Genomic DNA, 27,294 nt, shown 5'->3' on the forward strand with positions numbered 1-27,294 from the left:
AGAACACGTTAGGTAAAATAACATAAATCACAGAAAAGAAATTCTATTTAATTTACATGACTAAAATCCTACAACAATCCACTGCAATAGAGAACGTCTCCAAATACAGAACTAATCAAGAAGACAAGATGGGACAGGTAGTGTTTATTCTTACATATCATTCTTCAACTTCTAATAAAGAAGATTCTGACAAGGGAATACAATATAAAAGGAAACTCTTTTTCCTGTCTTCTTTGTTCTCTGTTTTTGGCTTTCTCTCATAGCTCTTTTTTCTGCCTAACACATAGCCAAGCAAATTAAATTCCCTAAAGAATGAGCTGATGGACCCTGAAGCAAGGTCTGATAATATTGTGGCTTACAGAAGAAGAGAGACATAGAAAAGAGACTAAATATAGGTATACTATTTTCCTCATCAAATATATTTTTTAATTGAAATTATTTGACTGTTACTAATTAACATTCATCAGAATGTTCTGCTGCTGAGTAAAATTTCCTCCTTTCACTTCTTTCAGTTCTTGGAGTTCAAAGCTGTAGAATGTCAGCTTTTCATCTTGTGAAGCTAGACTTGTTCCTTTCCTGCTTTTGTTCATCTAACACACCTCAGAAAAATGCATATATGTGTCATTGTCCCAGTGCCACCATGAGCCCAGAGCAAGGGGAAGGATTACAGGTCAGCAGGAGAGTACCTGGAGAGCAGCACAAAGGAATTCCATCTTCTTGGTCAGAAAATTAGCTTAATCGGAGGCCCAAATTAAATGTGTCTATACACATGCACATAGCACGGGAATAAATAAGAGAAGTTGGAGACCTGCACGTGCCTGCAGGGCTATGATCTTATTGGCATCACAGAAACGCGGTAGGATGGCTCCTATGAGGGGAGTGTTGGAATGGAAGAATATTGGCTGTCGAGGAATGACAGGCAGGGGAGACAAGGAGCAGTGTCAGTGACCAGCTGGAGTGCGTGGAGCTTTGTCTGTGGACAGATGAGAAGCCAACCACGAGTTTATTGGCCAGGATAAAAGGGAGGGCAGGTTCAAGTGATGTTATAGTGGGGGTCTGCTACAGGCTGCCTGACCAGAAAAACACCGTGAATGAGGCCCTTTCTATGCAGAGAGGAGTAGCCTGAGGTTCACCTGCCCTTCTCCTGGTGGAGAACTTCGACCACCCTAACACCTGTTGGAGTGACCCAAAAGACTAAGTTTTGTGTAGCTCACATTTCACCACATGTGGAATTCTTAATATTTCAGATGTAGACAAGAAGATAGCAAACAAAAACAAAGCTGATTACTTGGAAATGTACTTTATACATGAAAGTTAGCATGATCCAATTTTATTTAAACTAATTTCAGAATTATTCTCCTGTGTTTCAAGCGATGAAAGCCATTCAAAACATAATTCCATTTAAAATTAAAATATTGATGGTATTCTATTATATCAGTGTCAATCAATTATTTCTTCATATTACCTCAAGATTAATGCATAACATAATTTATTACTAAGGTCTGAATAATTTAAGAGGACGAGAAATTGAGTAGTATTATCCATTTTTTAAGAGGAAAACTATATTACAAATATTGAACATGAGCAATGTGATTGATTCTATATGAAACAAAGTTTTATACCTAGAAAAAATCAGTTTAATCAATTAGCAAGTTTCTCAGATAATGATTCTTCTCAACAAACATGATGTGACTTATTAAAGACCTGAACCAGAATTTGTTGTATTACCGCAGGCCTGGTTCCTACGGTATATCACCGTGTCCCGCAGCCATAGGGAGGAGGAGGAGGAGAAGATCCAGCAGGCAGGAATTGTGCAGCAAGATTGATTGATTTAATTATTTTACAAACTCTTTTATAGACTTTTTTCTTCATAGTCTAATTGGACAAAGGACCAGCCACCCCTTGGGGGTGATTGGCCAAAATCCTAAAACATCCATTATCAAAATATTTTCTACTATACCATAAACAAGACTTTCCAAGGTTGCAGGTGGCTTGGTTGTTTACATTCCCTGCTAGCTCTTCTGTGAGAGAGAAAAGTCTCTCACGGACTTAGAAAAATAACAAGAAGATCCTGACTAACAGCATTTTTGTACCTACAGTTGTAACCAGAGGAATAAGTATAGTTGGTATAAGAAAGACCTCTGTTTTTATCCCAAAGATAAAGAAAAGGTAACTTTCTGATACTGTAAGCAATAGCTGTAATATGTGCAGCTGTTTCATTACTTTAGTTTATTTCTTGCTTGAAGAAAGTGATTACTGTGGCCAATCTTATAATATCAAACCTCAAGATATTTTAAACCTGTTTTGCTTTTTTGTTTTAATGCCTCTTCCTTTGTCACAGCAGCTGCATTTGTATGCTTTCACAGATAATATTCAGGATACAGTGTTGCTACTTTAAAGAGTAGTACTGTAGTTTCTGGCTGCATCCCCAAAGTACCTTCAGTTCACCACATGCTCAGAAACCAGAAGAAAAAGGGGTTTTTCTTTATGGATGAGTGTGTGTTTATTTTGTTATCACAGTTCATTTCAATTAGGCTTTTTTTTTTGTTTGTCTTAAGATTTTGGAAGTCACACAGCACCACAAGAAATTCTGGAAATAGTGCTCAACAGACTATTTCTAATGCCATCTCTCTTGGAATCTAATGCAGTATTCTAATGGTGCTTCTGCGTAGCCATTCATTGCATCATAAAAAAAAAAAAAAAAAAGAAAAAGAAAAAATAAGTAATTAATTAAATAATGAATGCACAAATAAATAATATGTTAAAAAATAGATATTTTAAAGAAAAATATTGTTCAAGCCAGACAGAGAAAGGGAATCTTTAGATTTTATAACAAATAAAATATACCTTTGTGCCTGCTGCTCTTGATTTAAAATTTTTTACATTCATGGCAAAAAATACTTTCCTGGGATACTTCAGTGTTCTCCAGAATGTTACTCACATCATGGAAGTCATATAGAATTCATCTTACCTAAACTTCAGTCATTGAGATGTAAGGATATAATCTAAGCCATTTGTTTAAGTTACTGTGTACTAAATGGAAAAGATAGGCATGACTTGTTCTTTCAAGGCAACTCATTCCATCTGGATGGATTTTCATCTCCAAGTAGCTTTTTATTTCAATCAAATATAATACATATATAAACACACCATGTGGGTAGAATGAATGCCATTTACTTTAAGCCTCAAAAACATCCCAGATTATTTTTCCAGTCCCAAGTTAGCACATTTGTACCACAACTAGCTTTTAGTTAGCTGTTTTCTAATCACTTCTCAGTCTTTTTTCCTTTGTTCTTCTTGCCAGGTCTTTTAGAGCTTTAAGTTGTTTCGGCCACACAGTGACTGGTAAATATAAAGCCTTTACTGTCAGAGTTGTTGCCAGTGTGGAAATAACTTGTTGGGATCACTACCAACTGACAACTTTTTTTGCTCCCAGAGTGGATTATTTTCAAAAGATAGTATCTCCTTAGAGAGAAGAAAAAAAGAGGAATTGAGATATTTGATCAATTGTCTTTTCATATTCAGGAGGCGAACCAGGTAGGCCAAAAGACAAAGTGGCATCTTAAATGACTTCAAAATTGATTTTTTTTGTTTCAGGATATGGGGGGTTTTAGTCTCTTAAAGCATGCTTTCTAAAACCTGTGTTTCTATTTGATTAGAAGTGAAGTGGTTGAACTGTGACTGCCATTCTGGGAAATGGTGAACTATCAGTTAAAAGAAAGAGGTACTTGAAACGTATAAAAGGACAGGAAATCAGTAAAAGGGACTTGAGAGACAGAATTAGCACTTGAGTAGAAAAAAACCATACGACACCTGAGAACACTGCCAGACCAAGAGGGAAAGAAGGGAACAGAACAACGCTTTCTGCCAAGGCCAATATTCACAGAATTGTAGAATGCTTTGGATTGGAAGTGATCTTATAGATGGTCTAGCTGCATCCTCCACTAGATCAGTTTGCTCCCATGCAGACAGGCTGAGAGAGTTGGGGCTGTTCAGCCTGGACAAGAGAGGGCTTCAGGGAGACCTTACAACACCTTCCAGTACCTAAAAAGTGTCTAAAAGAGAGCTAGAGAGGGACTTTTCACATGAGCATGTGGCAACATGGCAACATGGATTTAAACTGAAAGAGGGTAGGTTTAGATCAGATATTAGAAAGAAATTCTTTACTGTGAGGGTGGTGAGATACACCTCAAAGCAGGTTGCCCAAAGAAGTTGTGGATGCCTCATTCCTGGAACTGTTCAAGGCTAGGATGGACAGGGGAAAAGAAATTGCTATAGTGATATTCAATAAAAACGTTTATTTTCTCTCATAAGGAATAAATGGTAATCTTATAAGATATAGTAGAAGTCTGATGACACAATATTGGCCTACAACACTCCAAACATGCAGTGGAATAAATAAACAATAATGGAAAATTTAAACCAAAAATAAATTCGTATGTTACAAAAAACTACAAGCAGAAGAAGGAAAAATGGGATGAACATTATGATCACAAAATAAGACAAAAAAACATAGCAGGTGCATGTGGGATGATGTAAAATATCTGAGATGATTGATATGACATATAAGAATGCCATGCTGAAGATTTGCACTCTGAGACAGAATCATAGGCTGAATCAAAATCAGAGAATACAATTCAAGAAAGTTGTGATAGTAATCCAACAGGAATTTCAGAAAGTGAAGCAGTAAGTAAAGAGCTTAATATTCAAAAAGCATGATAACTGTCTTAAAACCTGATAGAAGATACTTTAGTGATAAATACAAGTATGCATTTCTGGATGTTTTGGAGGTTTTGTATCTTTCCCCATAAAGCAGTGGTTCATTTGCTACCATATATGAATGTTCTTTTTCCAATCTGCATGTTGGTCTTGTCCATGTACTTCAATGTTTTGAATGAAGACTGTAATCTGCTGTGTAACCTTGATGGTAATAAACTTCAAATATCTCTTTTACTATCATTTTATTTATTACTATTATTTTTGCAGTTTCATCATCAATTCCAGTCCTCACAAGTTTGTAATTACAAATATCTTAACAGTAGACCCACATTTTCATTCATTCATCAAAACCCCAGATGGTACAAAAAGAGGGGAACAGGTTTTGGGAGGAGGGATTGCCATATGGAAAGCAAGTACAAGAAAAGAGCAAACACAGAATAAAACATATGGAAAAATGTCTGTATGGAATAAATCAAGTTAGTCTTATGGAAGTTATCTTTGGCCTCTCCTGACTTTTATTTATGTCTCTGACTAGCAATTGCCTACATCTTATCTTTTACCAATGCTGAGGAAAGAGAAAAAATGTATTAAAATTAAATTACAGGAAAATAAAATTGTACTTGAATGGAGAAATTTCAACTTCTTTATGAGATAACCTTCAGACAGAACTACAGAAGAACTCTGATTCAGGGTATGAATATGCTGCCCTTTACAATGAATTAACTTCTTGAGGACTCCTTAAAATGTATTACGTGATACAGAGTTTTTATTCCACTGGTAGCAAGTTAATTTGCATTATGTCCTACTGCTTCAAATACAAATAATGAAAAGATAAGGACAACATTTCATGAAAGGTGTGCTAGATTACATGATCTGGGGTTTTTTTGTAGAATAAAATTTTAATATAAGCTTTCACATCCATGACTTGTTGCTAAGATAAAGAGAAAAGCAGGTGGTTTATTAAAAATGTTTTCAATACAACACCTAGTCTTTTTATTAGTTTATAAAATTATATAACTGAACATACAAACCAATCTAGCATATTTTCTAGTAAGAATTTTGTAGGTAAGCAAGCAATGCATTATATTTTAGATAGTGTGGGGTCTGAATAATCTGGAAGATTACACAGCTATTACTACTTGCTGTTGAGACGATATTATTTAATGCTACTGCACTAAACAAAGCAAATTTAAGAAAAATAAGCACCATTTGTAGAACTGAAATTTTATGGCAAACAAAATTTTATGTGTCAATATGAACATGAAATAATATTTCATTTTCTTCTCTTTTTATTTGATTTTCAAATAAGGAATAGAAGAAAAATGTAGCTAGTTAGAATGGAGTCATTATGATACTGTTAACTAGTAAGCTATATATGTGGATGAAAGCAGGAAGTTTCAAAATGTACCAGAAAAGACTGCATGTCTATCAAGACAGGTGTGTTAAAAATCACATCTAACTGTAGGTGTTTAAATATAATATCTTTGCACAAATATATGTTTAAGCTTGTATAATAGAGCAAATATGTCTCGGGTTCAGATGGGCTGATGAGCACTGAGCATCAGTTCCATCGAACAGAGAATGCTATTCACCTTATTCTAAGACAAAAATTTATGTGTGATTTTTATCTAACATGGATTTACAGCTTAATTTGAGATATCCAGAATATCTGCCAAGCTTCCACTTGCATTCCAGAAATGAACAAGACTACCACTTGGATCACTGTCATATTTGCCAGCCTTCTGGGGATTTCTTGGATCTCTTAAGACATTTCAGACTGCACTAGACATCTATGTCTAGCAAATTCAGTCAAATATCTAGTTGGATGCTGTCATATGCATTTAGAAATTTCCATTTAAATGCCTTCATATATGAACTCATTTCCATCCCAATGGTCCTGGGATGACATTATTAACTTGAAAATACGTTGTAAGAGGTTGAAATAGGTTCTTGGAACAGAAATAGAATTGGCTGATTGCAGACCAAAATCTGGCTCTGCCACACTGGAAAGAAATTTTCTAATCCTTACATTATTTCAGGTTGGTAAGAGCTGAGAAATTTCCTGCTTGCCAAGGATGTACTTTCTCCTGATTTTTTTCTGACTGTAGAGTTCTAGCATAGCCATTGTAACATTGCAGCCACCATTGTAATGGCAATCTGTAGCACTTCTTTGCCTCAGAATGAACATACAAGTTATTAAAATCCTGGCTGACAATCTTCTGCCTTAGTCACATTACATTATAAATAGAACTCAACTACTAAGTGGAAACAAAGTGGAAAGAAAACAAGCAGTTAAACCTACAGATAGGAGTTTTTTCAAGTAGGTGTATTTTCTAAGGAATATTTGCTGAAATGTGGGTTGAAAATAACTTAGCCCAAGAGGAATATCAGAAATGCTAATTATCTTGCAGAACAGTAAAATAGGTAGGTATTTAAATATCAGTAAATATCAATATTGATATTTAAATATCAGTATTTGTACACTAAGGCACCCAGGTTGGGTAAAATCATGTTTTAGATCTGAAGGTAAAGGACAGCAGGACACACAAAAAGCATTTACAACTCGTTTATAGTAAATGTAATATTTTTTTCTATCCTTTTTAAGGGTATAATTCACAAAAATGGATTAGAGAAGTCTTCTAAGTGAATAAGGAAAAGAAAACATAGGAAACATTGAAACAAAATGAGGCACACACCTAAAATTCTGACTGTCGTGAGGGCTCTGGTAACCACTTACAGCCTCAACAGAGCATCTTTGAGTGGTTAGATACCTCCAGGCTTCCTACTTCTATGTGACTAAGTTGTATCTATAGCAACAGATTATTAGCTTTAGCTGTTATTTCAAGACAGGCAGCAGAAAATCTCCCTTCTCCTGACTGTTTTCTTTAGGTTGATAGGTTGATGGTAAAATATTCTAATTCCCACCCCCCCACACACATCCCTTTGGTTTGGAAAGAATCCTGACTTCACATTGTTTCTAAGTCCTTTGAAGTACTATTAAGTAAAGATACCTGTGTGTGTGTTTTCAAATAAGCTTAACAATGTCAAAGCTAATCTTTGAAATGAACCTCAGTACTGGTTTTGATTTGCACATTCTGAAAATACCTACAGGTATGGACTTCTTGGTGCTTAATTATGTACAGTAGCAATGGTCTATCATAATTTTAGATTTCACCAACCTAGACAGCTGTATATAGACTAAAAGTTTTGGCCAAACCATGCTCATAACCTCTCTCACTGGAAGAAACTTTATCTAAAGTTTATTCCTTATTGTCTCTGTTTCAGTATCAATCACACATTCAAGACCTCTGTCATATGTTTCAGTATAGCTCAATTTTAGTTTCATAGTGGCATGAATTTCCTGATTCTATCATCTTAACTTCTTAAGTGTTTAATGCCACTTGCATTGCCGATATTGAACTTGATGATACAGGTCACTGATTTTCAGTTAATTACAAATTAATAAATCCATAAACTTCTTTGATCCTTATTAAACTGCTTGAGTTGAAGAGTTTTTACCTGCAATTACATCAATATTGATTTACCAAGTATTATGCACATGAAAAACTGCCTATGCTTCCCAGTCTACAATCTAGCACAGAACCATCATGCTCAAATATTTCTAAGGCAAATGAAGCTGCCTTAGACTGTTCCTCTGCCTGAGGACACTGGCTTGTTTACTGCTCAGTTTTTCTGTTACAGGTATCCAAACCATTCATTTCATCTGAACACAGTAATACCTGAGCTAGGTCTGTCTCAAATCTTTTTTAATCATATGTTTTCAGGCCGTGAGAATTATGTGAATTATCTCAAGGAGTCTCTTTCTACAATGCGTGTAGCACAATGAAAGTTTATTTTCCTGTCTCTTCCCTGAACTAAGATATCAAAAGCTGCTCTTGAGTCATCAGAGCTTTTCTGAGATGGTTCCACACCTGAATATTATTTGCTGTATTGGTTGTGTCAATACTATCAATGTGAAATCTGAAATACCCATTGCAGAGTTTCCAAGTAGTTTACTTTGTGATATCTTGTGCAAGTGTCTAGGATTTCTGATAGTTTGTCTATACCTAGAATACTTATATAAACCCATTGAAAAATTTCCCAGATTGATTTTTCATTTTTATTTATTTTCTTTTGAGATCAGATACCATTGAAATGCTATGAATTTTTCAATGATCCTCTAAGAAGTAACAAGTGGGATTCATGAGACTGAGAAATGAGTCCTACAAAACTTCATAATAACACAGGCTCCACAGTTTGTTTTTTATTTTTAACTTGGTTTCTTAATATTCAGACTGTTTTCTGTCTGTAAATATTGCTTAGGGTCAGTTTTGGGCTATTATGGTTCTAATATGAAGATATAGTTCTGGGAACTAGTGAAGTCACTGTAACCAGAACTCAAGGTCTTCCATGGCTCGAGACGGTAATGGTTTGAATTCAGACTCCTAAGCGAATTGGACTGATATTCAAAGAGCTTAAACATACACTCTCCCAATAACACCAAGCAGGAACTGTAAATGCTGAACAATGCTTTTTAGAAGCAAACTTCTCTATCCATTTGCTCTATCAATTTTTAGTTCCTACTGTTCAGCTCTCTCCTAATTCATGTTAATACATGTTTCTTTCAGTTTCCTTTGTAGAAAACAAAATTAGAAACAACTTATGTTCACATTGTATTAAGTCATATCTTGATGCATTTCACTTAGTTTTTTGTGAAGGTACATAACGAAGCTGTTGTGTTTGGGACAGCTAGATGTATAGAATTCAAATTATGGTGAGACACCAGAAACACAGCACTATGGGGTGATTTCTTGTTCCAAATTTTTGGCATTAGGCTATTCTGTACATTTGGAACGTATCAGAGAATAGATAAAAAGTTCCCTGGGGAATCTGAAGAATGATTTCCTAGCCAGCCTTGAAGACACTCCATTTGATGTACAGAAAGAGCTTTAATGACAGTGCAAGAAAAGTCTGGTTCATTTCACCTATTGAGATCTGCTGTAATGCCAGAAAGGAACAGTTTGTTAAAGCATCAAAAGGACAAATAAAATAGTATGTGTCTTCTGCCAATACTTTCTACAGTAGCAGTGGAGGAACAGACAGAAAATAGTTGAAATCTAAAAATCAAGAATAGCTGATAACAACAATTTAAAGTGTTTTAATTGACTTTGGTAATCATCTTCCTTATTACTTAAGCTACTTAATTTTATCAAACTTGTACTTCAAAGGAGGTGAGGCTGCAGAATGCTTTGTATGATCTCATAATTACGAATTCTTTGCTGCACCTCTCTTAAGCTCTGTATTGATTTACACGAGGGCAAACAGCTTCTTGAGGCTGATCTATCAAACACGACAATATTTTAAAATAAAATTAACAGACACATCCTAACCACCCTCACCCACCCAGCAAAGCAAACAGCCACCAACAAAACAAGCCCCAAAAAACAGATTGAAGGCTGTGACTCAGGTTAGGTACAGGAATTTCTTTCATCCTTTATGATACTCTGTTACTTGTTATGTCTACAGGTTGTTTAGCTTCTACAGCAAATACAAATTTAACTTGTGTAACAGGACCATCTGTTGAGGTTACTGTGTTTACTAGCTCCTAGTCATAAATTTTTGATGATGGTAGCAGAAAAATATTCAGTCTTTTTGGACATATGTTTCCATCTTCTATACACTAACTTTCAAGTCAATGGGATTGGTCTCCTTTTTCCTTTTCTAAATGTTTTGAGGGAATGATTTTGTCTCTATTCTGCTGATATTAACCTACATCACTCTAACGGCATATTCTAATCTGACGTGGCCATTATCTCACAGATGATGTGAACTAGTGTAAATGCTTTCAGCAACTTCTGTGGCACACATAGCCTAAACCTTGAGACAAGGGAAACCTTCACCTTCATTCTATGATCAAAATGCCACTAAATAACATACAGATACATCTTGACATCAGCCAGCTGCCATTCTGGGTTTATACCCAAATTCATATCCTACTTAAACCACAAAAATTCACATCAACTGCTATTTCTGTTTTCCTGCTTCAGTTTCTTTATCAGCTGATTCTCATTCCACTCCAGCAATTGCTGGTTCCAAGTATGCTTATAACACTATCATTTTATTTCTTTAATCAGTATTTATTGTTTTCAAAAATAACAAAGAGAAAACTGCAGGCTTGGTGATCATCAAACTAGTATCAACTCACTTTGTTTTGAAACTTAATACAGGACAGTAACCCATTTATATATAGTTGTCAGTTTTAGAAGTGGCTATTTCTCTAGTGACTTCACTTGCTTTTGGGTGGAGAAGAAAAAACAAACTAAGAGTAAACCCTCAGAAAACTATGCAACATATGAACTTGCCTTTTGCTCCAGCATGTTTTAGTGGTGGGTTTTCTGTATGATAGGTTTAGAATAGCTGTATTATAGAAATCCAGGAATTTTGTAACTTGGTGCCAAATTCCTTTGATTTTATTCACTCTGATTGATGACTTTCATGAGAAAACTTTGCAAATAACTTATATCATACTTAATATTCAGTATCTTACTGACATATTAACAGTAAAGCATCTCTTCCTAACAACAGTCTCACACATTTCCTGAGTATATATTCTTTTTTCGGACAAAAACTTGTAGAAAATCTCAGAGTAATCAAACACAGTGATAAGAACCTTTCCAAAAACCTTTCTCACCACTGGTCTCTTATGTATTAAAAAAAAAGTGTTAGTTAAGTGGTTTATTATCTCCAGTAATAACTTTCAGAGTAATTTATTTTATACTAAGCATATGTTGTTTTTATTTTTCTATAGATGTTTCTCATGATCAATCTGTGGCATCACTCAGCTTTCAAAAAGCTCACATAAATAATAATAAGAGCATAGTATCTCATCTGTCTGCAGGATTATAGAAAAAAAGCCATATCACACTAAAATATTAAATAATAGAAAAAGAAAGTGACTATTCTGTCATTAATCTGCTGTAACAGCTGATAGTTTCTTTATGTTCACAAAATTTAGCAAAGAAGGTATCAGCAGCAACATGCTTATAATTCGTTCACTTACACTTCACAAAATAGCTCAATGCTTTTATGGAATGAAGAGAGCTATGGGAATGAGAAAGGATGGAGTGAATTCAACAGTGTAAATAACATGCAGTGTTACAATAATGTGTATGGAAAGATCGCTGGGGGTAAAATTAGAGGAGACTGAAAAGTTATATTCACATCCCAACAGAGGTCATTACAATACAGAAATTATAAGGCAGAATACATTTGCTACTCTCTGCAAGGAATGTGGTTGGTATGCTGGAGACTTATTCCACAATGATTCCCCACACCCACAATCTGCAGCCATAGCTCCTGCTAAGGGAGATGGAACAGAGGGTAGAGCGAGGTGGAGACACCTCAGCCGGACTCTGCTGAGATCCTTGCAGGCAGGGCAACTTGATGGTACTTTGCAGCTGAGAAACTGCATACCACCTGTCAGCCAAGGGAAACAGGAGATGTCCTGTTGCTGAGCCAACAACTGTGCAAAATCACTCTCGTCAGGTGAACTTGGTTCACTATAACCTAATTTTAATATTAATGCACGCCTCCATCCCAAAGATACCTGTCTCCAAGGTGCAACCACGCCTCATTGGGCACATGCTATTTTCTTTTTTTTACTGTATCTTTAAAAGCAAAGTGAGAAGATTTCACACCAATCAGTTACAAAAGTATGCATGACTTGAGTCACTCCAGCTTCACCTAAACATAAAGAAATAGTATAAAAGTAAGTCAAGAATGGAGGAAAGTTAGTAGAGACTCCATCTTAATTGCTGGGATCAGTCGATGGGCTGAACCTGTCTTCTCCCCCACAGGGACACCTACTGCGTAAGAACCACACTCTGTGCATGCTGAATATTTTTACTGGGGATTAGAGCTTGTCTGTGTATTGCTTTGAATATGTTTTTGCAGTCACATGCTATCACCAACAATCCTCAACATTTAACCAGTTACAACTTTATATTAATAAAGAGTGTTATTCTGTAAACTTTTAGTTCCTTCACAGGTGCGGGGAGTCACTGGTAGTGAGTTTTATACTCAAATATAGAGGAAGACCCACTGACGGGTCTCCCTTATGCTTTTGGTATTTCTCCCTGACAAAGTCAGTCAAACCATCCTCTGAGCCAGTAGGACTGTCCAGTGAAGTTCCCCCTAACAGGATGCTGACAGACTGTCAGGCACAAGGGTCTTGACTTTTCTGGGGTGCTGACAGAAAAATTAAATAATAAGGGTTGAGTAAATGTCCCCACACTAAGGGTCAAGAAAATATCCCCTTTTTACATGACAAATGTGACTGCAACCCATTATGAATTTGGTTTTATTTTTATTTTAATCATCTCAAAATATGAGAACGATTTTAAAGCTCACATAAGGACAATCAGATTTCACTGTTATGAGTGAATGAGGTGAATGACTTTTACTAATTCACTAATCACTCTTTCTCCATTCACTGTAAACACTACGTATCTCCTGCTACATATCATGAACTTATTAGAACTGCAGAAAAAAAAAATAGTCATGACATGGGAATTTCATGGGCATGACAAATGACAGCATAAGGAACTGCAACATTGCACAGGTGGCTAAGGGAGAAGACATGAGAAACATCCAAACAACACAGGCGGCAGAAGGAAAACACTGGGATCATTTGGAGAGCAGAGTCCTGCAAGGCCAGCATTGCCTTGGTAATTCCATTGTCTCAAGGACAGTGGAAGCTTCAGACAAAGTTTATTAAAGAAGTCCTGCTGCTGTGTTGGAAGGTCAGAAAGGACTCCTTTGTGTATTTAAACTCTTTCAATGAAAGGGGTTTAAAGACAGGTAAATCCTGCCTTTCCCTCAGATTTTGGCAACAGTTTAAATTTAAGGAATTACTTTGGCCCACAAGTTCTAATGATGGCAAATCAGATATATTTTTAAAAATAAATTATGTATTAAACAGACAAAAGATCTTAATCAAAATTGCTTACTACACAGTATAAAATTAAAAGAACTACTGGTAGATCACAGCATAACAGAAAACTATCAAGCTATCAAGGTACCTATATTAAAGATAGCAAAGGAATAGTCTCAATTAGGAATGGAATTTAACTTACCACCAAAATTATGATAATATACACAGATTCCTTCACTTAACCTCTGGGAAATAACTGGGAAACAGGTGTCCCTATTCACAGAAGAAACTCCGCACAATTCCAGGAAAAACATACAGATGATTTCTACTTTTTGAAAGTTTGTTGTGGATTTTATAGTTGTAAAGTGAATGTTAGTCAGAAACCCAGCTTATCTTTCCAGATCTCACTTCAACAGTAAGATGTTTATTGGAATTTGGGGGATGCCAGACTAATGTTAACCCCATTGTGCCAAAATAACTCACTTTAAGACAGCTTGTTCTGTTTAAGTTATCTGACTGGTTAACAAGCAACAGATAAGCTGTTGAGGGCCAGGGGGTGGGGCAGGAGGGGGAGTAAAATGCCCTCCTACATCCATCTGTGACATCATAAGATTCACAGATGATCCGTATTGTGGTATCAGGAACTAGCAAGCCTGGCTGCAAATGCAGTAAAATTGAGATCAGTGAGGAAAACATAGTAAGGACAGGTTGTGTATTTGGAGGAGACTTGAAAGGAGAAATGGGAACAAATAGAATGGTTAAGAAAAAGGACTAGAGGATGACATGAGCAAGTTGCGTAACTGGGGCTTTTTGGGACTCCGTGCTGGGCAGCCCTGAGCTTGATCACAACAGTCTGCAGTCTAAATAAATGATAAAGTAAATCTCTTATTCTTAGCATACTGCAGATAGCAAACCTACTTCCAGGAGCAAAAGAGGGATTAATGGGGTGATTTTTGTGGCTACAGGTGCATACTTACATGACTGGATCCAATGATCAAATCATTTACGGGTATCATGATGCTAATTCCTGTTACAGGAAAGCATCAGCAGCTACTTGTCACTTTCTAATGGAATTTACCTATTCAAGTGTTAGGGGGAAAAATATTGTAAACTTTGTTTGTTATTTGGCAAACTTTCCAATTTGCAGTTACCTGAATTATTTAGAACTATTCATCATATTTCCAAGATAAATTTTACCCTTTCAAAAATTACAACATAGAACAAAAAGCCACATCAAATGTTCCTGGTGGGGTCTGGTGCTTTCGAAACAGGTGAATGCTGTTATTTTTGTGCAATTTTAAGCTGTACAATACAAAATCAACAGTGTAAAATAGTTTTGTATGACAAGACTAATTGTCGCTATTCCAATAAAGAAAAAATATATGGTGTTTATTTGTAGAACAGTTGGGAATGAGAGAAAGCTGGAAGTATTTTGTGCATTTTTCCTACTCTACCAATGAACAGCTATGGCTGAGTCACTGACAAAGAGTTATTTTTTTGCTTGGTTTTTTTTTCAGAGGAAATTAATGAAGGTATTATTTACATCCTCAGCATAATTCAACAGCTAATATTAAATAATTATCCAGTATTCATTGGTTCATCATGATTCACTAGCCCTTATATGCCACGGTGATTTCAAGTGGGCAGTAATTGATTTGCCATTTTAAAAGACTAAAATTTCTACCCCACTGCCTCTCAAAATTCATTTTGACAATTCAGCTTTAGTCTGCTATATATTAAGCCAGTAGCAAGGCCAAACATCTAACCTGAGATCTCAAGTCAATAAGACGACTTTCTAGCAATGTTTTCAACCAACCTACTGATGACTGACATGTGAAATCTTCATTCACATTTATACACACCAAACATTAGAATTACTTAATAGAAATTAAGAAAAAAATAAAATCACAAGCTGGGGTATCATGAAGCACTCAGGTATTTACGCAGTGTGTGTTTGCTTTGGTATTCTAGCTTTTGGATAGAAGGTGCCACAAAAGAACCATTATTTTCTTAAAAATTCATGATTTTCTCTTTCTCTTCATCTTGTCTTCACTAGAAAGTCAAACTAACTGTTTCCTATGTGGTAGATGATCTTTTAGGACTGTCAGGCATTTGCTCATTAAACACAAGTAACTATAGACTATAGAAAGCTTAAATCTGCAGGAGCAATGATATGACAATTTTAATATTGCTTCTCATATTTTTCAGGTTTACCAAGACATGTATTTCTAAATTTCTTGCTAAGTCCTCAAGAATACTTGCAGTGGCAAAAAACTTAAATCAGAAGAAGCTAACTTAAAATTTATGTGTCAGCAACTGCCAGTAATAGCATCATTCTGATTATTTCCCACAATGTTTAACCATGAGAATCAAAATCTGTTTTAGCACATGTGACCAGGAGTGAATGTATGAAATCTAAAAAAACCCCAACAAAGCTAGTTCCTAAATATATTTAAAACTCTAGTGTGAGGTGTGTGATAGCAAGAAAGGGAGAGGGTACAGAGATAAAGAAAGAGGGTACAGAGATGAAAGCCATAAAATACTGGTGTATGAATTGGCGTATCAAGACAACCACCAGCATAGTCATCGCAATAATAAAATGGCCTGAAGAACTCGCAAGGGCTTTTGATGTCTTGCTGGTGGTGGTGGCAAAAATATACTTGTGAGCCTCCATTAAGCCTCAAAATCAGAAAAGGACAGCAAAAAAAAAAAAAAAACCCAAACCCTAAACATATTAACTTGCCTGTTTGGAAGATGAAGGTATCCATCAACCTTTTAAAGCAAGATATCATAGCAGTTTCTGAAATATTTTATACTTGATGTGATGGAAGAGGAGGGACTGGCAAAATGACAGAAATGCAGGATAGTGATATATATTTTGTGATTTATAAAATTTCTGTTGTGCTTATCCAGGACCTTAAACTCTGGATTTCACTCAAAGTTTACTCTATGTTCAGACTGTATAAAAATCCAGCCACAGGTTACTATACTCATTTAAACCATATTCTGAAATCCTAGAAGAAGCCACAAGAAATACAGCTTCCTGGAGTAATCTGGCTGACCTGCATGATCCAGTATCACCTAAGAAAATCTTATCCTTCTCCCAGAGTTTTTAATTTCTGATTCATTCTCAGAAAGAGTTCTGTCCTACCCTTTTCCATTGCCTACTCCTTCAACTCACTCACAACAGAAGCAGAACAAAATCCACAGATTCCACACATACAAAGCCTCATTTCACACTTAATTCCACATGCCAAATGCCTTCATGGAATCTCTGATGCTGAAATTGGTAAAGAGGAATAGCAAAAAATGGTAAAGAGGAATTGCAAAAAATTGCAGCTAGGAGGCCTCATCCTGTGCCCACTAACTCCTGATTCAAATGTGATGTACACAGCAATCTCCAAAGACAAGCCTGTGAACTGAATTATAGATGTACTTGTTACTAAAAATTGCAGACTCAATAGATACCAGTTGATAGCATACTCATTTTGCCTAGCCTTCATCCTAGCCTTCATACTCTTCATTATACCAAAAGTAATAATTTACTGCCTTTCTCTTTCCATTAGGAGCTGGGATCTCACCCACATCTTTCTCAGCTCCAGTGCTACATGCCTTTTCTTCAATTTGTCTAAATGATTAACATAATGAAGTTAAACCCAGAGTAATTTCTCTTACCCTGTATTTGGCCTGAAGGCTGCTCTATTTTAAACCTGATGATGGGGTTGCATGCCCAAAAGCTTGTCATCATTTTACCCATCTATACTTAGTCTTAAAAAAAATCCAAAAACCCCCAACCATTACTTGTCTCTTAAAATCCTTCCTCATAAACTAATAGGAACTATTTATTCTATTTTAGAATTAACCACAAGTTAAAAAACAGTGCAAATCCTCAAAATGAATAGCTAAGTTTGCCTGTTGCTTTTTGTGCTTAAATATACACCATCAAATATCAAATGCCTGAAAAACTGGACATAAAAAACCCCAAACCGAACAAACCAAAAGACAAGTTTGTATTTAAGAATTCTCTCTACCTTTAGACTAAGGTTAGGGACACTGGTGAGTTTTCAGTCCATTGTCACAGCTGAGACTTAGCTCTGGTTTTGCTTTCACAAGTTCAGACTTCATCCTGGCAACTTAAAATTGCCTATGTTCTTAATACAGAAGTGCCTCTAGAGGGTATGAGTTCAAGGTTAGATCCACAAATTAGCACTGTAAAATATACATGGCCTACAGGAAACAAAAATGTAATTTATTACTTCATTGCCTAATACAGTAGTATTTTAGGATAATTATGACAAATACAGAATAGGACCAAACGAAAGACAAGTGTGATATTCTATGTGTGTGTTTGTGCATGCTTAATAGCTATATGAATTTAAGAATATTTACTATGTATCACTTTTAAAATGGAAAATATGGAACAATTTTCTGCAATTTATAAAGTAACAGCAAGCATCAGAGAATATTTGGAAAGAAATACCAAAATGTGGGAACCTGAAAATAAACTGAGTAAGCAAATAAATTAAAATTAACAGAGGAAGACTGTAATTATTCTCTGTTAGAAGTGGGAATTAGTTTGAAATGAAACCTAAACAGAAACTTAAAATTTGTCTGTCAGCAATTTGGCATAAACTTAGTTACTTAAATGGCAAACCTATTGCCATTTGCAATGCCCCAGGGACTTCATCTTCACCTGCCATCCCAAAAAAGCAGAGGTGTTTGACCAGCCAATTGGCATCAAATCTAAACCATCCCTGTTGCAACAGGAGGCCGTTTTCTCTTGTCCTACAACTTGTTACTTGGGAGAAGAGACCATCCCCCACCTGGCTACAATATCCGTTCAGGTAGTTGTAGAGAGTGATAATGTCTCTCTTGAGTGTCCTTTACTCCAGACTAAACCACAGCTCTCTCAGCTCCTCCTCACAAGACTTCTGCTCCAGTGCCTTCATCAGCTCCTTTGCCCTTCTGTGGACTTGCTGCAGCACCTCAATGACTTTCTTTGAGTGAGGGGTCCAGAACTGGACACAGGCTTTGAGGTGTGGCCTCACCAGTGCCAAGTAAGGCGGTGTGATCATTGTCTTGGTCCTGCTGGCCACACTATTTCTGATACAGACCAGGATGCCACCGGCCTTCTTGGTCACCTGGACACACTGCCAGCTCATGTTCAACTGGGTGTTGACCAGCATTCTCATGTTCTTTTCTTCTGGGCACTCATCCCAAGCCTCTGTCATTCCATGGGATTGTTGTGACACAAGGGCAAGGCACGTCACTTGGCCTTGAAACTCATACAATTGGTTTTGATCCATCAATCTAGCCTTTACAGATCTCTCTGTAGAGCCTTCCTACCCTTGAGCAGATCAAGCACACCACCTGGTGCCATCTGCAAACTGACTGAGGGTGCACTCGATCCCTTCAACCAGACCACTGATAAAGTTATTAAACGGGACTGGCCCCAATATTGAGGTCTGGGTAACTCATGACCATTCACCATCTGTGTGTAACTCCATTGACCACCACTCTGGGCCCAACCATCCAGTCAGTTTTTAACCCAGTGAATAGTGCGCTCATCCAAGCCTTGAACACAAGGAGTTGGGAGGGAGCACAGCCAGGATACCTGGCCAGAACTGGACAAAGGAATATTCCATACCATGCAATGTCATGCTCACTGTGAAAACTAGGAGCTGACTGAGTGAGTGGTTGCTGCTTGAGAACCAGCTAGACATCAGTCAGCATGAGGTGAGCAAGCAATTGTATTGTTTATCACTTGTGTTTTCACTGGTTTTATTCCTTGCTCTCTTTTTCCTTATTTTATTACTAAACTGTTTGTATCTCAATCCATGGGTGTCAATTTTTTCTGCTTCTCCTCTCCATCCTGCTGGGGCAGGGACTCTCTCGTGCAAGACTTCTTGTAATGTCCCCTTCAGCTGCATCAGGGCCTGGGGTAACTCCTGCTGCTAACACTGGTCTCTGCTTACTTGATGCTCAGAAATGCACCTGGGTCACCTTGCTCTACCCGACATTATCTCAGGAAGGAGGGCTTTATGAGAACTGCTCTTCATCTGGAGCTTGCAGGGGCACCTGGAGGGCAGCACTGTTAAACAGCTGTGTATTGACTTGAGGCAAAACACCCCAGGCTGAGTTTACCAGGAAGTAGAAGGTGGTTTTCCCCATGTCCAGTAGGGGCTGGTTCAGAGAGTGTCTATGAGGTTAGTACCCTGATTTTTACTTACCAGCACTCTCTGGGCCCAATCATCCAGCTCAGTGCACCCATCCAAGCCATGAGCAACCAGTTCCTGCAGGAGAATGCTGTGGGAAATGGTGTCCAAGGCTTTATTAAAGTCCAGGCAGATAAAACCCACAGCCTTTCCCTAATTCCCTAAACAGGTCATCTTGTCATAGAAGAAGATCAAGTTGGTCAATCAGGACCTGCCTTTCATAAGCCCATGCTAGCTGGGCCTGATTACCTGTTTGTCCTGTACATGTCACATGATGGCACTCATGACCTGACACCAAGGTCAGGCTGACAGGTCTTTTGTTCCCTAGATCCTTCTTCTGGCCCTTCTTGGCAATGCACATCGTATTTGCTAAATTCCAGTCAGCTGGGACCTACCTGGTTAGCCAGGACTTCTGGTAAATGATGGAGAGTGGCTTGGTGAGCACTTTTGCCAGCTCCACAAGTATCCTTGGGTGGATCCTATCCGACCCCAAAGACTTGTGCATTTCCAAGTGGTGTAGCAGGCTGCTGACTATTTTCCCTTGAGCTGTGGAGACTGTTTTGTCCCCTGTCCCTGTCTTCCAGCTCAGATGTTTGGGGCATCTGGAAAACAAGTGGTGCTACTATTAAAGACTGAGGAAAAGAAGGCATTAAGTACCTCAGCCTTTTCCTCATCCTTTGTCACTATGTTCTGACTGCATCCAATAAAGGATGAAGATTTTGATTGTTTATGCATTTATAGAAACATTTTTTTATTTTCTTCTTTTATTGACTAGTTCACTCTTTAACAGCATGTGTAGAACAGGTAGGATATCCCAGGGCACCTTCAGCTATTCTGGTGATCTATGTGTTGCCTGCTAAATTGGGCCTCCTGTGCCTAGGAGTGAGTTTAATGTCTAATATCCAGTTTAACATCATTGTGATTGTTTTTTGGTCAGCTTAGATTGTGGAGCCCATCTCATCTGTATGGCCAAGAACTGGATCTCTCACCAGACTCTACCAGCTGAGCAGACAGGATCTTCAGGAACAAACTGGAAAAATGAAAACTGCCCCACTTGTAGACACTTATACTTAGTCATATGAATGAAGACATCAGAGCTTGCAATGGAAGCTTTCCCTGACAGACTTACCTGGTAAAACTGAAGAAGAATGCTGATGAGACCTCGGTTCAGTGAACTACTCAACACATTTCCATGAGGACTGCTCTGTAACACCTAATGCCCTTTCTTCCTCTGCTACAACTTCTAAGTCAAGCCTTGCAAGTATTTCAACTCCAGGCAGTTCATGAAAAAGTGCTTGTTTTCTATGGGCAATAGAAAAATTCCAGAGCAAGCCTAAATCCAGTGAGTGATATTGCGGGGATATACTACTTTTACTGTGCTAACTAGAAGAAAACAGCATATTCTGTGGTCTGTATGGTTTTAGTTCTTATTTATATCAGATCAAAACAGGCCTTCTATTGCCAAACCTGGACTTTGCTTGAACAGAATCATGCCAAATGACAGTATGAAAAATAACACCAGATGAAACAGCTATGAGTCCAACATTCTCTCTGGCTAAAGAGAGTTGAGAACAGGTTTCATGAAAATATCTCTTTTTAGGGAACAATTTGCAATCATTACAAACACAAGCACTTTTCCAAAATAAAGAACCATCATGATGGTGAAGTTCACTTTACATTTATGCATTAGTAGTGTCCTGGGGCATATTTATTTAGCAGAAAGCAGGTTAGGATCTGGCATGTATGATCTCTAGTTGATATTAAAAATGGCATAGAGATATACTATTCTATAAATAACAAATAAATTTTACCTTTTGGAAAACTGTTCCATAAGAACTCCCTGTGCTATTCTTTGCGGAATTTTGTATCAAAGAATCTAATCTTATTTTATGTTTTTATTGGTCTACAAGTCACCAGTGGGTGTTATGTTAAAAAACAAGAAAACACGCTTGGAAAAAGAGTGCTTAATGTGTATTTTATATTTATGTATATACACATACTTTTATAGATAATATTGTCTATAATATAATAAGGTTAATATCTAAAAAAAGAGAAATGAAAAAATGCATTTCTATTGTAATATGTAGCTAGAAGGGGGTAGCACAGTTTAATTCATGGTGTTAGTAGAATTTAGCCATGCATGTAAAAGAGAAAATTCTAATTAAATATTCATTTAGGTACATTAATCTTGGTTTTTTTGCTGACTTGAGTAGCCTTGTGAGGAACATCTCCTTTTTTAAGATTCCTAATTTGATTTTTTTCTTACTAGAGAGCACAAAACTTACAATATTAGAGGACAACCCTCCAAATAAGGTTAGAAAGAAACAATTCCATATGTGCTTTAAGTATCTGGTCCATTTAAGTGAATTAGGAGGCAGTCACTATTACTTTCAAAATGGATGTAGCAGAACATGCAGGCAAAAATAGTTATACTTGATAAATAATCAGATTATGCTGTTCCAATTTAAACACAGAGTTTATTCTGTCTGCTCCTCCATTCTTACCTACAACACAACAAAAGAATAAATTTTGACTTCTACATTGAAGCCATACAATACCTCCTACAAGACATGGAAATTTTTGGGGGAAGGGATTAAGAACCAAAAAACTTAATTATAATTCAGCACTATTACACACAGTTAATGTACCTGCCACCCAGACTCTCTCAGAGACTTACACCAATATAAGTTATATTTAGGGGGTAATAACCATAAGGGTTGTATAACTTAGAAAGCAGAATGTGGAATCACAGAATCACAAATAATTTGGATTGGAAGGAGCATCTTGATATTGTAGATTCTAATGCTCTCTTCAGATCTGGTCCAATAAGGCAAACGTCTTCAGGGCCTCATCCAGCTTGGAGCTTTGAATACCTCTAAACATGTGATTTCCACAGCTTCTCTGGGCAGATCGTAGGCTTGATCACCCGCATGACATAAAAAGTATTTTCTGACATGTAGTCAGATTTTTAAGTGTTTCAGCTTGTGTCCTATTACTAAATCTTTGAGAGAAGTCCTGCTTTATTTTTTTACATCCTTATATTACATAGCCGTAAGCCGTACAACAGTAAGATCTCCCATCATATTTTCTTCTCCAGCCTGCCCATCTTAGCACCTCCTTATATGGCCCCTTACCATGTAGGTGGTCTCTGTTGGACTCACTTCAGTGTATCCATGTCTTTTTTGTAGTAGGAAACACAGCACTGAATGTTGTACTCCAGTGCTGGACAGAGATGAAGAATCATTTTCCTTGACCTGCTGATGATACTCTTGCTAATGCATCCCAGGATGCTGCTTGACCTTTGTTGCAAGGACACATTGTGAGCAGCAAGAGCTGATAGAGGACTAGAAAGGCTTTAGCAATCTCTCATCATCATGTACCATATGAGCATCCACCACGGAGCTAAACTCCTAGGACATCAGGTTGGGCTGGCAAATGGTTGGACCCATCCCTTAAGAACTAGTCTCCAGTCACTATCATTTGCCACCATATTCCTTGCAGACACTTGTTTCAATCTCAGCAGACACAGGTGTTCCCATTCTGAGTGTTCTTCATTCTCACTTGTTCCTAGGGTGAATATCTTTTCTGAAGCTGCAAATATGCAGGTGGAGAGTGAGTCCTCCTGCCACTGCCAGAAGGCACGTCTTCTGCCTTGTCATCATCCCCGATGCTTTCTTCAGTGTGGTCTGTACCTGCAATTTATTCCTTGCAGCTTGGGACTCAGGCTTTTGTCTCTCCAGGGTCTCTGCACAGACATTGTTGATTTATGTATGTTGTGATTTAACTCTGGTAGTCAGCTAAGTCCCACACAATCACTCAGTCGCTCCTCCAACAAGCGACTAGGAAGGTAATAGGAAAGGCAAAGCAAGAAAAACACATGGGTTGAGACAAAGACAATTCAAAAGGTAAAGCAAAAGCTGTGAGCTCAAGAAAAGCAGAATAAGCAATTCATTCACTACTTCTGATGAACAGGCAGGTGTTCAGCCATTCCCAGGAGAGCAGGGCTCCATCACATGTGATGGCTATTTGGGAAGACAAATAGTATAACCTGGAACGTCCACTCCTTCCCCCAGCTTTACATGCTGAGCATGAGCCCATATGGTATGGAATACCCCCTTGATCAGTTTGGGTCATCTGTCCCAGCTGTGTCCCCTCCCAGCTTCTTGTGCACCCCCAGTCTCCTCACTGGTGGGGTGGTGTGGGAAGCTGAAAAGGCCGTGACTGCTTAGCAATACCTAAAACACTGCTGTGTTATCAGCTCTGCTATTGTGTCACAAATCTAAAATATAGTTCTGTACTAGCTACTATAAAGAAAATTAACTCTATCCCAAGCAAAAAAGCAGTACAATGTGACTCTGTGGGTCTGACATCACCTGTTTCCTCTTTACTGATGCTGCAGTATTAAATTAAATAATTAAAAAGTTATCAGTTGGATGTGAAACTCTTAGTGTTGTTATCCCTGCAATAAAAAGGGAGGATAAAGAAGTCAATGCATGTTCTAGAAATCTAAACATTCATGTCCCTATAGCAAATGGAGGTTAACTCTTAGAAAAATTGATGGGAGATCATTTACGGCATTACAGAGGCAGTAGAAATGGCAGACAGTCAAGAATGGTCTAGCTGGCCATAAATTGGAAGAGTACCAATCCCAGAGGGAACAAAAAGAGAAGACACAAAAATTTTAAGTGTGAAGAGCTCTCCCGATTTCAATAAGATTAAGAGCTTCTCTAATGAATACAATCGGCAAGGGAAGTATTTAACAATGTATAGTACCACTTAAGACATATTAAGCACTTGCATTTCCTTATGACTATTCCTTAGAGATGATTTGAAGGACAAATGGTCTCTTGTGGCAGGGTAGGAAGAATGTTTTCATATTGTTTTTTCTTTCTGAATGTGGCAGAAATAGAGGAACTTTCCTGTGCAGATGACTTATCAATTTTAGGAGAAAAAAGTTTACAACTTGCAAAAGCTATCTGTCTTTGGAAGACACAGTAGTACAGAAGAAGGACATTGAAATGTGCAGCAGGGCTGAATTTCACATTAGTGAGAGAACACAAACAGAATCTTCTGGGTCCACTATGTATCTACACTCATATAATGCATTTTAGTCCTGTATCTCTCTGCAGTTCTCGCAGTTCCACAACAATTAACTTCAATTTTAACAATATCATTGCAGAAATTGGAAATTCTGGGCTTTTCAAACACCTCCTAGCCTGAAAGCAAGCTACTAAAATATTGTATGGCCCACTTTCACCAAAGTACTTAAAAAGACATCCTTCCTCTCTGTGGTGTGTAAGTACAGGTAAGACTCCTGCAGTGAGCAAGTTCTAATGGGGCAGCAGGGCATTCTGTCACCACAGTTTGCACAAACTTTCTGGATTTTATGTCAGGATCAATTCTTCTACTTCATTGTCACCACACTGTCTCAACCCAACCCCCAATAAAGAGTTGATGAATAGCTTGCAGGCTTTGAACCCTCAAGAAAAGTGAGTCTGCTCTGTATCGGAATAGGTAGTTGTGTTATCAGGGCATTCATATGTGTCTGCACCAATGCAAATTAATTTAAAAAAATACTGCTGTCAGTTGCCTCCTCTCTGAAACTTAGGACAGAGAATTTCATCAGCTGCCAAGAAAGCTGTAGAGGCCTTACTTTAGAAAGCATACAGTCCTATTGAAAGGGAGAGAGAGTTCATCAAAACTCTAGACCCTTGATAATTCACCTGATAGTCATTGTGTATTGTTAGGTCCTGCATATGGACATCAGTTACAAAAACTTACCTGGATGACATAAAGGAATGGCCATATGACCACCTGAAGAAGGGGTTGGAATGTAAGTAGAAAGATTTTCAATGGAATCTAAAGGAAACTCCTGGAATTTTTAAAATCAGTTTTAAGACAAGAATGCTTTTTTTGAAGAAGCGTGTAATTTTGTTACTCTCTATTCAATAAATCTAGGCAAATTTTTGCCAATAAATTTAACTCTCAACTGTTTTTTTAAGAGACAATGTTCACCCTGGAATGTCTGAGCATAGATGTACAGAAATACAGGCTTCTGGGATTATGACATTAGAAAGACACATGAATAACAACAACTGCTAATAAATGATGCGTAACTCATGCAAATAAAATTGTCAAATGAAATCTCAATTTTGTTTTCTTTTGCTTTGTTTTAATTTAGTGGGGATTTTATTTCATCTATTTATTTATTTATCATATTTTTTATTGATGAGTTCAGTTTTAATGGCCATCAAGAATGCTGACAAAGGGCTTGTAAAACAAGGTCTTTTGGAGACCTTGAACATACAGTCCTGAGGAAATTACATGGGATATATTGTTGCTCCCTTTCTATGTTAGCATGATAAGCTACTGAACAGCCACAATTTCGCATTTCATTAATTCATTAGTTCTGAAAACTTTTTTTTTTTTTTTTTTTGCATTTATAATCTTAATTCTAAATCAAATAATTTTTTCCTCATTGTGTCTTAATATTTTTCTAGGCATAACTTTTGTGCTTAGGATCTGGAAAGACTCCACGTTATTGTTGAACTTGCAAGTGGGACCCTTTCTGAAAGGTGGAAGCTTCTGCTATTTTTTGTCCAAAGTGGCCTTGGACCTCTTGCCATGTTTATCATATGTGTCAGTCAGGTTCACTAGACACCCACACAAAATACTTTTTCTTCTCGCTTGAAGAGAAGCAACAGTACTGAGAAGGTGATCTAACCACAGAATGCTGCCAAAATGAAATTTGTTTGTCAGTCAAGCATGCATTTAAAAAGAAACATGATTGCAAAGTCCCCAAAACATTTTTTTAAAAAGCGATCGCAAATTAAAATCTCTCCAGCACATGGAAAAGTGGAACCACCTGGCAATAGGCCAGAAATCATTTTTGTTTCGCATTTAAGCTTTTTTGGATGTGTGCCAGCAAACCAAATCCAGCATCTGTTTCTGCAGCTGCTGCACAGGGAAACAATAATTCCTCAGGCTAAAAGTTGCACAACAACAAATATCAAAGTAACTCAATTAATGAGTGGTCAGTAAGGGACGGGAGAATTCTTAATTCTCACCTTTATGATCTGTGAATTGAAATAAGGTAGTGAATTTAAAGAGATCTGATTTAAAGCAAATCTCAGTATCGACAGTTTTGCATTCTCAAAGAATATTTTCCTACTTTAATTCAGAAAGACACAGGTGTATATGTGCAAAGTACGTAGCATGAGTGGATGTGCTGGTTTGGCCAAATTTAGAAATATATCCTCTGAGAGAAGGCACAACCACCCCTCCCCCACCAGGTTTGGGAAAAAATAAATTCTCCTCAAAGGAAAGCGAAAGAGATAAAAACTATTTCTTTAACAAACACATGGGAAAAGGAAAGTAATGCTAAATAATAAAATCTCTTGCTGTGGAGAAAAAAACTGGGAAAGTGTT

This window comes from Corvus moneduloides, chromosome 2 (genome assembly GCF_009650955.1).
Source record: "Corvus moneduloides isolate bCorMon1 chromosome 2, bCorMon1.pri, whole genome shotgun sequence".
Lineage (NCBI taxonomy): Eukaryota > Metazoa > Chordata > Aves > Passeriformes > Corvidae > Corvus > Corvus moneduloides.